The following is a 13,418-nucleotide window of genomic DNA, read 5'->3' as shown; positions in this document are numbered from 1 at the left end:
ACATCCTTGTCAAGTGTTTTCTCCAGTGTATGTGAGACTTTAGACATAGGAGGTGAAAGACAAGCCAAAGGAAGGTGTCCTTTTCCACCTACTTCTGCTGAAGATAAAACATTAAAAGCTCCCGTAATAGTCGATATTTATTCATTGTATTTCCATAGGGCCATTCAGAAACCTCCTGCAGCATCCAGGTCCAAGAAAGACCTTATAAACAGAAAGAGCTGGTTCATGCAAACAGGTAACCCATGAAGATATTTCAGCCTATCTGAGATGTCGCATACTCCTTGGCTGCCTTTCTGCAATAACTGGAAAGAGTCTTGACTACGTGTGAGGTCCTTATTTAGTCTTCTCAATGTAGAGCCCACAGCCAGATGGATGACTCTGGGCTTTTAAATGTAAGCTGTAAGAGAAAGCCTTGCCATGGAGAAGGCTTTGCTCTTAATAGGGAAGGCAAGAAGGAGGCTGGGTTTAATAAATGAGTTAGCCTTTGTGTTCTGCAGAACTGGACTCTGTGGCCACTAGCGTCAGATCATTTTGGCTTTGAGCTATGTGGACCATTGGTATGTTTTCATCACAGAAGTGAGGGGAGGCCCACAGAGACTAAACTGCGTGCCTACATTCATGTGGGGAGTCTGTGGACATACTGAAGAATAAGAGCAGTTCTCCTGGGGCCTTCTCTAATGGTTTAACTACCAGATCTTCATTCCTTCCATGCAGTGACTGCTTGCCTTCCAGCTGCCTTGCACACTCAGGGTCAAGGAGGGTTGAATGCATTTGGATAACATACGGCGCAAGCTGAACTCCTTCCAAGTTTTTAGTCTAATCTTGTAATGTCCTCTTTTGAAGTTTTAAATGAAGTGGAGCTAAAATTTCTCTGCTTGTAAGAGCCAGTTTTTTATTCATCTTCTCTCTGATGATTATCTTCCTGGTTCTGATCAGATGATGGCATGGAACTGATGACCATCTTCAATACCCTTCTTGTAAGATATTCAGTCAGACTAGAACAATAGTTACAGTCTTTCTTTTCATCCTCTATCACGTAATTATCTATCTATCTCTTTGAAAAATATCACCACATTTTTACCCCTAAGTATTTTCATCTTCCAAATAATAGTCTTTTCCATCTATGTCAAAGAAAAAAAGAATAGATATCAAATTTTTTTTTGAAGGGCATATTTAATGGATTGGGATTTTGCTAGCCCATTTTAGTTTTGCAAAAATACTTTTCTCTTCAGGGTGACCTACGCCAATCTGATGGCTTGAGAAATTTTCAAAAGAGCACCCTAAAGACCTTGAGACAGTGATTCCATTTTCAGCATTTGAAGAAGCTTCTTTTGAATTTATTAAGTTGTCTAATCTAAGATCATTTTTTCTCATACCTTTTATAGTCAGTAGTGAATAACGGGCATACTAACAGCCCATCTAACTGCAGTTCAAACACCTATAAGTCTAGAGTTTAGGATATCCAAAAATTCTGCGTGTATGGTAATATTTACTTGGAACTCAAAAATATGTAGCTTTCTTCTGGGATCATATAGGGGCAATTGATAAAAATCTGTACATTACTTTAGTTCTTCCACAGCTTTTATTCCTATTGGGCTCTACTGTCTTGCATGATGTCCATGAGAACATCTTCAGTAAATGGAGCAAACACTCATTTTCCCATTTATCTCACACTGGAGAGAGGAAAGGGAATCACCATGTTTATCTGTGTTGCCTTGAAGCGGAGTTCAAGGGTTTTGCTGGGTCTGCATGTAAGTTTGGCTGGTTTGTGTTACAGGACGTGCTGAGTACGTCTGAGAGTCCCAGCTCATTCAATTCATTGCATCAATACAGGTTGATGGCCAACTGGCTAGAAAACAACTTGGCAGGAAAGTACTTGGACGTCCTGGTGGACACCTAGTTGACAATGAACGAGGAACGTGTCCTTGTGGCAGAGGCAGCCAACATCCTGGGCTTCATTAGGAAGAGCACTGCCAGAGACACTTCATCAGATGGTCCAGCGCTGGGCTCCTCATCACACTGGGGCAAGCCCAGTGAAGGGCCACAAGATGCCTTTAAGGGACTTAAGAGCAACTGTCCTATGAGGTAAAGCTTAAAAATCTGGGATTGTTCAGCTGGGAGAAGAAAAGGCTCAGGGGGAGCTTACCTTTATATAGAAATACCCAACCACTGGTAGTGAAGAAGACTGAGATGGACTCTTCTTAGTGGTGCCTAGTGACAAAGCAAGAGGTCATGTGAACAAAAACTGAAATAGAGAAAATTCTACTTCAACAGAAGAAAAACAAACAAACAAACAAACAAAAACCAGCATATTTTTTATTGTGAGGTAGTTAAACACTGGAACAGGTTGCCCAGAGATTTTATGGAGTCTCCATCTGTGGAGAAATTCAAAACTCATCTGGACGTGGCTCTGGGCAACCTGCTATAGGTGACCCTTCTATAAGCAGGATTGTTGGACTAGATAATGAAATAATTCAAGACCAAAGCATGCCAGCCTGTCAGCAAGCTGGAACATTACAGAGGCACTAGCTGTCCCTTGTTTTAAGTCATGTAGTGTCGTGGGCCAAAGGTGCTGTGGTTAGGAGTTACAAGGCCAGGACTGTGTCTATGCTGAGTCAAAGTGGGGAATCTGCTCAGGCAGTTAAAGCCGTTTGTCCTAAATGCAGCTGCTATTACCTCCTTCTGCCTCCTTTCCTCATAATTCTCTATTCTGCTGTGGGGTCTTCTTCCCTTGGCAGAATTCTCCTTTTTTTTTTTCTCCTGACAATTTTTTTTTTTTTTTTCCATACTTTCAGTTAATTCTTCCTAGAGCATCTCTAAATGGAAGAACATTTAGGTTGACAGCAGCGACAGCTTTGCTGTCCTATATGTGGAATTTCAAAATGATACTTTGGGTTGGTAGTGGGCTGTGGAGGTGAGTCCAGCAGAGAATAAAGAAGACCTTGAGAAAAGACAGTAGTGTGATTATACTTCAGCCAAATCCAATTTTAATTTCCTTGAAGTAGATGTTGTAATTTGTAAATTGCTGTTCTGTGATAAAGATCCTATGTCCCATATGTAGTTAAAATATAAATAACCCTCTTGGGATCAGGTGGGAGCTTATTAAAAGGAGCAAACCACATATACCCCCTTTCTTGCATTCATAGTTTGGGTTGAACTTTTTTGGTTTTGGTTTGCACTAAACCCTGTTGCATTTCCAAAAAAAGAGTCTCCCATAGTGTCTGAGTTGGGCTTTTTATTTTTATTTTTTCTATAACTGGAAGGAACATTGCCTTGTGTTTGGGTGGTCAAATATAGTTTGTACACCTTGGAAGCAAGCAAGGGTTGTTATTTTTTCATCTATCTTTCATAATAGATGAAATCTCCCAAGAACTCCCTCAGTGCTGAATTCACAGGCTGTCTGGAATTTAATTGTGGGGTGAACATGGAACATTCTTCCTGGAAAAAGAGATGATGGAGGTGGAGTAGTAAAGATGGTTAACCAGAAAAGCAAACAAAATCAGCCGTAGACATTTATTAGCATTTAAAATAGAGTCTTGTTGAGTAATATGTGTGTGTGAGCGTGTGAGTGAGTGTATGCCTTAGAGGGGACCTTCATAACTGGGTGTTTGAGGGAGGGAATAGCAGCCATTCAGATTGGACAAACAAGGCCAAGATGTACCCTGTAATTTTCATAATGAGAGAACTTGGAGCAGAAGACTTGGGATCTGAGGTATACTCTGTGTGACAGTCTGCCAAGAAAATAGAGTGGCCACATTAAGCACGGCTTAGTATGGCTGAGGCAGCCATTATCGACTGGAAAGAAATTTGGAATATAATATGTGCAAAAAATTGCTTTATTTCCCCACAAGTGTCGACAACAATACCAAGACACCACCAACAACCAGAATTAATAGATCTATGCCTAGAATTAATAGATCTAGAATTGCCTAGAATTAATAGATCTATGTCTGTTTCTATCTATGTCCCTATATAAATTCTTGGCAAGATACTGAATGCCAAAATTTGTGCACACAGAAATACACACACACACAAATAAGTTGGTTTTCTACAAAATAAAACAAAACAACAACAACAACAAAAAATTGCATTGAAACACAGTAATATTGGAAAATTTCAGCCAAACAAGAGCATTGACAGCATTGCAGATGTGCCTATTTTCAGAACCAGATCTCTGAGCCATTTTGACTCACTTGGAATGCTGCTCTGCAAGAAGAGGTGAAGTTACAGGGATCGGGGAGCTCTGTCATAATTTTAATTCAACCTATATTGTCTGTGAATTTGATAAGAACTGCGAGGCTGCAGGAGAAAGACTGACCTGAAGTGCTAAAAAGGAGAGAGGCAGTCAGAGAGCTGAGATGGAGGCAGGGGATGAAGTGAGACCAAGTGGCTGTTTACACATTTATCACAGGGGGAACTCTATCCAAGCATCGAGGGAAAAGATTGTTGTTACCTGTCTAGGAGGCATTTTCAGAATGTACATCTTTTTCTTAATGCCATAAAAATCAGGTGCAATGCCTCTCCAACCCAGATGAAGTTACAGTAGAGAGAGTCTTAAAACTGAACTATGTCTTATGAATAGAGACCCACATCCATGATTTCTCACCGGGGAAAATTGGCTTTAATAGAAATGATTTGAGAGTATATCTGCTTTAGCTCTGCTGGAATTACAGTAAAAAGAAATCTGATTTTAAAAAAGACGAAGTTCTGCATTTCTAAAAAGAATTTAAGAATGGGTGCCAAACAGTGAGTGCCCCCAGATCACTCATTCTCTTAGAAATTATATTTTAAAATTCTTTTTCCCCTAATGAAAATCTCTATACAAGCCAGGCCAGGTTTTGACCATACCTAAAGCACTGCAAGTCTTGAATTTTAAAGCCAGATTTATGACACACATCTCAGTATGGTTACTCTTTTGCAGACCCATCATAGGCAGGAAGTATTCTGCTTTTGTCTGTCACCTTCTATTGTTAATATGCTTCTGTATTAATTATTTATTTATTTTCTTTCTCAGAGGCAAAGGATCAAAGTATGAAGAACTGGTCTCCACAGGTTGTGCCATACCAAGGGATAAATATGTTTTCTTTTTCATTTTCTGGCATCACAGTATTGAAAAACAACCTAAACAGTTTTTAAAACTGTTAATCTAGCAAGATTGCCTTTTTATTGTGTTTGTCTAAACTCATTAATGAGAACATTGCTTTTAAAAGTGAGTCTAAGAAAATAACAAAATGAGCAATGCCTCACTTCCTCTCACCAATGGCTTCAGTCTTTTCTTTCCACCCTTTTCCCTTCTCCATGGTCTACTCCTGTTACCTACTGTGTATCTGGCAAAGTCATTGCTTGCCAACTGGAATTCATGGACTTACCAGTGCACCATTTGGGGTGTATCTCTACAAGATACTAATGCATGGTGTGTTGCTAGGAAATTGGAGGGTAGAAAATGCCCCTTTGACTGGAAAAAACTGCTCTAATTATATTTATTATTATTACTACTACTACTACTACTATTATTATTACTACTACTAATAATAATAATATTTGCCTGCCAGCTACTGAGTTCTTCCAGCTAAAAATCATCATCAAATCCAAGGAGATTTCATGGAAATTGCAGTTCTTCTCCCTTGTGAAAGGATCATTCTCCATTAAACTTCCCAGCATACTGACTTCTCTTTCTCACCTTCCTCCCGGTCTGTTGGCAGCTTCCCAGGAGCAGTACATCCAGCACCTGTATGTCATGGAGCAGGAACATCCACAGGCACTTGCAGACCTTTTACCTGTGGCATTCAGACCCATGCTTACTCTAAGCAATGGCTATCAACAGACTTTCAGACTCTTCTCATCAGGCATCACTTTTTTTTTTTTTTTAATTACCCAAATATGAATCTTATGCTGTCTTTCCTTTTTATATATTTATGAAAACACTCCTCACTGTTTTACTGAGCCTTTGGAATAGCAAAGGCTTTCATTCACAGTTGCTTAAAAACTGAATAGACACATCATTGTCTCCCTTATTTATTTAAACTCTGAGACTTCTCTTCACTTTTTATATAGAAATGGGTCCAGAGAGGTGTTGTTGCTTCTTTTTTTTTCCCCTGTATGTTTACATTTTCGCGTTGTGCAGCTTCATTTAATTTGCTCTCCCTTACATCTCTTTTGGCATGGGCAATTCCCAGCTCCCCTTTTCACTAATTATCATTTTGGATCGCTGTTGCCTTACCTCTTTTGGCCCTGGGCCACTAATCCTCTGTCCTCACAGATAGACTTGGCACTCCCCACTTGAGTAAGATCTGCGAATTTCATTCATGCTTGTGTGCATTCCTCTGCCAGATCATGAATGGGGATGTTAACTAACACTGATCCATGTGGCTATTCCACTAAACTGCTTTCCCGCAATGCCATGTAATATTATGCATGATTCATTACCCTCTGTTCTTTGTTTTCAGCATTTCAGTTAATGATCGGCCTATGCAGCTGCTCACAGAGAGGCTGATTTTAATTTATGTGGCAAGAACAATTTCATGAGACATTGCCTCACATGCTTTGGTACAGACCAGATATTTTATATCTACTGTAATCACTTTAATCTTGTTATTCTATTTTAACAAAGCAAAGATTGAGTCCACGTGTATCTGAACTTAATCTATCTGTTTATGCTCATGCAAAGTCAATTAAAAACACAACTAACTTAAAACAGTAGCTTTACTTTTTTTTTTCTTTTTTTTTTTTTTTCTCCCCACTCGTTACAAAGGAGACAGAGAGTTTTATTAATATTATAGGTCAAGGTGATCTTAGCAGCTAAAGCAAGGGTCCCTCCACCCTTCCACCCATAATTTTCCAGTCTTCACATCCATATCCAGAAAAAAACCACACATGCATACATCACCATTTCCATAAGCAAAGACTGAATAATGGCAAAGCAAACGTGAAAGGAGGGTTGCATTTCCATCATATGATAGAGCAGGGGCTCTGCACCTGCTTAAGATAAAACAGCCAAGTAAAATCCTTTTAAAACTCTTTCCCAGTTTTCAACCCTATTTTCAAATTAGAACTCGATTCAGTACAAGTATCTTCTTGTGAGTGGAGAGAATGAAGAGAAAAAAACAGCAAATAGCAGAAAACACAGGGTGTGTGGGAGGGAGAAAACATGAACAGCTTCTTAGGAAGCTTACATTTTAATGGGAAACAATTTCTATTGTGTGTCTAAACTTCTAAGTCTTCTTCTAAGTGTCCCTGGCTGCCCACTCACTGTGTCAGCTGTTGAACTGGGATTAGGTACCTGGTGCTTTTATGAAGTTGTGCCTGACTATTTCTTATGCTTCCGTGATCACTGCCTAACAGCCACATCTCTAGAGATATCTTGATGTTATGAAGATTGGTTTGTGGGGATTTTTTTTTGTTTGTTTGTTTGTTCTTTTGTTTGTTTGTTTTGAGGGAGGTTAAAAAATGAAAATCTCTCATATCCACGGAACTGGAACCACAATGAAGTGTACAAGCTGTAACGTTTCTCCTGCTATAAGCAAAGGCAAGTTTTACATTTAAAATATATTCAGAAAAGAGATTCCTTGAATCCTTCTTCCTTCACCTTCTTCCTCTGCCTCCACTTCCCTTGTCTGTCGTTGCTGCTCGTCCCAAACCAGGCAGTGCTGTCCTCCATCTTTCATTTCATCACATCTTTTGCCAACAAAACTTCAAGGCGACAGTCTTTAAGAATGGAGATCAAATAAGAAACAGGAAGACTGAATAAAAAACTTAATTTTCTGATCCCAGGCCAGTGGAAAAGATGTCTGCTAACTTATGAATGAATCAGATTTGTGCTGGAAGTCATTTACAAGGAATGTGTGCTTGGTCTCTTGCTTCACACTACTCAAAGTCACCTATTGATGTTAAGCTGCATCTAGGCCACCACTGTTATGCTAATCCTAATGTTGATCCAGGACCTCAGCATGACAGATTCACACGTTTTGTTAGAGCAAAAGGTCTGCTGAAACCTCCAAACAATGTCTCTGGAGAGCCAAGAGTGTATTTAGATTCAATAGACATCTGTATTTGGATTCAGATTACATTCTTAGCTATATTTCTCCTCCTCCTGCTTTTAAATCTCTAGAAAAGCATAACTTTAGAAAGGAAGGCTACATTCCTTGACAGCCAATGAAGATTTACAAGCCAGATGGTGATACTTAAAATAAATAAGGAAGAATGATGCAAGTTAATTTTTTTCTCTTTCAGTGTGAAAACATCACCATGCCTTCCTCCTCCTACCTCTATCACAAGATGAATGACTACTATAAACTCATTAAATCCTTCTGCATTAATTAAACACTCTTTCCTAGCAATACTAGAGATTTTGGAAGATACACCTTCTAGTATCAGAAAGCAAAAAGATGTATTCATAGGAATAATAGTTGGAATGTACTGAAAAGTACTCCCTGTTGTCACCCCCAAAAAGTTTCTGTGTCTAATTAAAAAAAAAAAAAAAAAAAAAGGCAAAATTTCAGCAATTTATGTGTATATATATATATATGTGTATTAAATCTTGGGCTTTTGGCAGCCAACAGTTTATATTTTTGCTTTATAGCCAATGGATTTTGGCAACTGAAATCCATAAACATGATGGCTTTGAACAACAACAAGAAAGTAATCCAGCAAACCCCTCAAAAAAAAAGTTTTTCTCAAAATATACCTTTATCTCTTCAAAAAATGGTTTAGGATATAATGCTTTATTTTGCAAACACCAAGTGTTTATTTCATAAAAACAAAATCCCTTTATTTCTGGCTACCATACTTTGCTTTTATGAGAGGATCAGGACACATCTGGGACTGGGAGAGCTGTGCTTGGGACCAGAGCTTAAAGCTGCATTTTGTTGTGCATTGCAAAATCTGTCTGTGGCTCATCATGAGGAAAACTGAGTGAACTTGTAAGTCTTGTGTAATACAATAAGTCCAGCTGAATGGTCTAATAATCCCTTTTGGCACTAACATCTACGAATTGATAAAACATTGTGAACATTTGCAGTGATACTGAGAGGAACATATTTCCTTCCACGTTGTGGTCTCTTTGCATGTCATTCATCTGATGACATGCAGATGTCTGAAATTAAGTTGAAGAATCCCACTTTAGTGTTGCTCAGAAAACATGAAGTGTTGGAAAGCAATTCCTTGTCCAACAGAGAACCTCCCTGGTGTATCCTAGTGCCTCTTGCACGTACCCAACTCATCTGTGGTCAGGAGTGTGTTGGAGGTAAGCAGAAAACATGCCCTTCAGCTCTTCCTCTTAATCAAAGGAGACCTTCCTGCGGCTGGGGAAGCAAGATTAGAAGGCTGTAATAACTTGAGCCAACTAGTTGTTAAAAACAGAAGTGTAAAAATCTGTGTACATTCATTGCAATTTCCTCAAGGGAAGATAGTTCCACAGGGTCATCTCTGGGGCTGAGACAGTGTTGGGCTCATGGTGTTTTAGTGTCTGGCCTTCAGCAGAGAAATAATCTTTCAGAAGAAGCAAAACTGAGTATGATCATAAGAGCACTCATAGACTGGTGCTCAACCACCATCCTCTATTCAAAATTAGGGTAGAAAATATAGGAGGAATCTACAGTGGTGTTACATTTTGCAGCAGAAGTGCAGTTTGGTCGTAAACCCCACAGTCACATCATTGTGTGGATGGAGTCACATCCATTGGCTTGTTTAGTGGGATGGCTCAGACTGTGCAAACTGCAATCATTTGGGAGAAAATTAAAACAGCAACCCTACTGCAAGCACCCAGCATATGGTCCCTCATGAAAACAAGACTTTTGGGCACTGATTTCAGTATTAAGAAGAGAAAGTCAAGGAGAGAACTTTTTGCTTTATTCAACTACCTAACAGGAGTGAGGAGATGTAGACAGTCTTCCTGGGGTTGCAACATGATAGGAGAAAAGGCAACAGACAGCAGCTAAAAGAAGAGAAATTCCCCTTAGATATGGAGAAATATATCACACATTTTATGGTTAGTCAGATAGTGGAAGAGAGGCCAAGAGAAGTTAGGGCTCTTCATCCATCAACATATTAAAAACTTCTCCAGACCAAATCAAGCAACCTGACCTAAACTGGTTCTTTTCTGTGTGGGTTAGGCATGACAACTTTTAGAGGTGTCCTCCAACTGAAAATATTCTGTGGCAAGAACCTGAACAAATGACTAATCCTTAAAACAGCCTCATACCACATGAGTTGTGGGCATGTTCAATCTAGACACAAAACTAAATCAAGTCTGAAACAAAAATCCCCAAACCACATGTAGTGGAGTTAATGGGGCCAGGTCATCACCTTCTTTGATGCACTGATCTTTCTAATTGCACCAAATAAACTGTTACTGCAATGTATAAAGAGACTCAAATTTTCAGCTAGAGAAAATATGCCAGTATCCACTACAAAATTTTCTAGAAACACCAAAGGCAAGTTTTCTACAAGTTGCTTAGTAGCCTTTTGCAGTAGAATAAATTAGCATACATTGCAGTCTGCTCATGACAAAATCTCTTAATAAGGCAGTTTGGCATCCCTGTGCTATCACAGTGGATGTTTCAGGTATTTAAAGCCTATGAGAGACACGACCCCCCAGCATTGTGATTTTGTGGTACATAAATGCCTCGATGTGGCATTTAGCAATAGCAGTATCCCTTCTGCAGAAAAGGCTTGCTGCCACAGAGCATTGGTGCATGAAAGTTTTTTTGAAGCTATTGTCATTTCTGAATGACAATGACAGTGGTCCAAGAAGAGTTGCTCTGACATCCTTGCATCTGTCAGTCTGAGTACTCAGCATGGAAACTTTTCCTTGAAAGCTGAAGAAGATATAAAACAGAAAGAGAAGCTACAGATAGACATTCCTGAACATGGAGGAGATGGAATGTTTTTTCTGTGAAGCTCTCATTCAGTCAGAACATTTGAGTACAAATACATGAATAAATCTGTTAAACACAAAGGATTGTTGGATCGTTCCTTTAAAATATAATCATTTATTTTCATTGCATCTATGCCATAAATCTCTGAAAAACAAACTTCTTACACTCAGAGTGACCAAATCTACTTCATTATACCTGCAGAAACCACAGGTAACTGATGGACTCAGATTGTTCACCATATTATGTCCATTTTAATGATGTTTCCCACAGCCTGTTTTATTTGCCCACCCATACAGATCTTCCCTTGGGAGATTAATAATAATCATCCTCAGCTTTAGGGGTCTTGTCCTGAAATCCTACCTCTTTTTTTTTTTTTTTTTTTTTTTTCCGTATCTTAATTCTACTTTATTACTCATTTGTACCATCTTTATAAAATGTTCTTACAGATTAGACATAGATAAATAATAGTTTATTTTTTTGGCTTGAAACATGAGACAGAACATTAGTAGAGAATGTTGTTGTTATGGGCTGAAATAAAAAGGAGATTTAGGCAGACATGTTGGAAAAAAAATTGAAAGGTTAAAAAGTTGATTTGGGACAGCACGATAATAGGTGTTAAGCCAGCATGAGCAACAGTTTAATATCCTTTCACCTCCTTGAAATAAAAATGATATAGAAAAGCATGTTTTAAACTGAAATAGCAAAAAGTATCATTTTAAATATATCAAAACTGAATGCTCCAGCCAAAATGTTTACTTTATTCCCCTCAGCCAATTGACTAGAGATTACAATAAAATAATACAGCTATATGCAATTTGCTTCTATCCTGTTCATAGTATTTTCCTAATTATCACTCATTTTTGGCTATTGAAACTTCCTTATCATTTTTAGGCCTTTAGGCTGAAATTTCCACAGCAGATTAAAAAACTGAAACATGGAATAGCTGATAACTTATGGAGAGCACTGAGGCTCATGTCAACCCACGACACCCAGCCTTAATCTATATTTCCCTACACTTTCCCTCCTTTTCCCATCAAATTCCTGGCTCTCTATGGTCTGCATTGTCCAACTTGCTGACGATCACTAATCTTTCTGCCTCTTTGTCATAATTTCATCTGTAGCTGCCAAACAGGCTACACAAAGAAATAAAACCCAGTCTTTTCCCTTTCACTCAGCAGGGAGCTCCATAAAGACTCCCTCATTAGCAAACACATAGCTGCCAGCAATGTTCTTTAATAGCTCCCTTTCCCTGAGAGGCTTTATGGGTACAAATGAAGACTGATCACAGGCCAAAATCTCCCCACTACTCACACAAATGAAATATCTTGTTTGTCTGACCATTCTCCAGCTGTAAAGGGATCGAAAGCACATCTAGGCCATCTCTCTGATCACTGCACCCTGGACTATAATTACCTGCTCATTGAAATGTAAATGACTGTAAAGACAAGCATGTTCACTGCCCAAAAAGCACCAGAACTACTTGTATTTTGTTTATGACAAAAGGAAAGGACGCATCTGCTTCAAACTGTTCTTTTGGTGTTCTTGCAAAATTTAACTAAGTCATTCAACAGTCCCAAGAGATCGGTGGAACTGGGCTGTAGACTCACGTCAAAGGGTGAATTTGGGGAATGTAATGACAATGACAACATATAAAACTGGAGCACAAAGCTGTATGCTGGTAGTGATCCATCAAACTCCATTGGGATGTATTCACTCTTTGGGGTCTTCTGCAGGGAATTTTATTGAGAAATTCTTTGTGGTGTTCAGCCAAAATTCTGACTCCTTGAACTTCAGAAGATAAAGAACAAAATAGTTCCTACCTGCAACATTCAAAGCCAATAAGCCATTCAAAAGAACGTTCAAGGCTAATAGATGGGTTTGTTTCAACATAAATGCACTTGTGCAACAACGTACATGTGTGTGTCTTCCGATTATGTGTTGACTTCATACTGTATATGTTGACTCTTATTCAACTGCACTTGGGATGCACAGATCCATTGACCTAAACAATTGAGAGAAACTGAGATCACCGATGTCCACAAGCTAGTGAGATACATAAGATGAAATGTACAGAAAATACTTGAATCTAGATCTCCAGATATCAGAGCAGTTGATCTTGCATGAAGCGGAGTTCTTTCTTTCTTTATACATCTACATGCTTGTAGATGACAGATGTAAAATTTTGTGTGAGTGTGTGTGTGTGTGTGTATTTACACCTCTCCTAAAGCTGCCCAATTGCAATGGGCCTTTGATGCCCAATCTATATTCAGGAAAGTAGAAATCTGAAACCTAGTAATGATGTCATTCCAAGGATTCAGGAAGAATGAAACAAGAACATAATCTCCCATGGTTTGAATAACTCTTAGAGAGTCCTAACTATCAATCTAATGAAATTGAGTTCAAGCTGGTTTTAATTTTTTAATCACTATTTTTAATGAGAATGGGATAAAGTACTTTATAAGGAAAAGGTTATCATAGACTTCAAAGACAAGGAAGTTAAAAAAAAAAGAAGTTACTCAGTCAAGGGAAACCTTGAATGAAAAC

The 13,418-nt window shown here is 38.7% G+C and overlaps 1 long non-coding RNA gene across 1 annotated transcript in view; it reads right to left on the bottom strand.

Annotated features, from left to right (window-relative positions):
* LOC137851637 (uncharacterized) overlaps positions 1-6,761 on the bottom strand; it is a 30,496-nt gene extending 23,735 nt beyond the window's left edge. The window contains exons 1-2 of the long non-coding RNA XR_011093309.1: positions 5,681-6,761; positions 2,147-2,211 (exon numbers count right to left, since the gene is read on the bottom strand). This is a non-coding gene — a long non-coding RNA (uncharacterized lncRNA). The remainder of the gene's footprint in view (positions 1-2,146; positions 2,212-5,680) is intronic.
* Between the last annotated feature and the right edge of the window lie 6,657 nt (positions 6,762-13,418).

Source organism: Anas acuta, chromosome 2 (genome assembly GCF_963932015.1).
Source record: "Anas acuta chromosome 2, bAnaAcu1.1, whole genome shotgun sequence".
Lineage (NCBI taxonomy): Eukaryota > Metazoa > Chordata > Aves > Anseriformes > Anatidae > Anas > Anas acuta.
The sequence above is the reverse complement of the archived record's forward strand: the minus strand, read 5'-3'. Positions and strand labels throughout refer to the sequence as shown.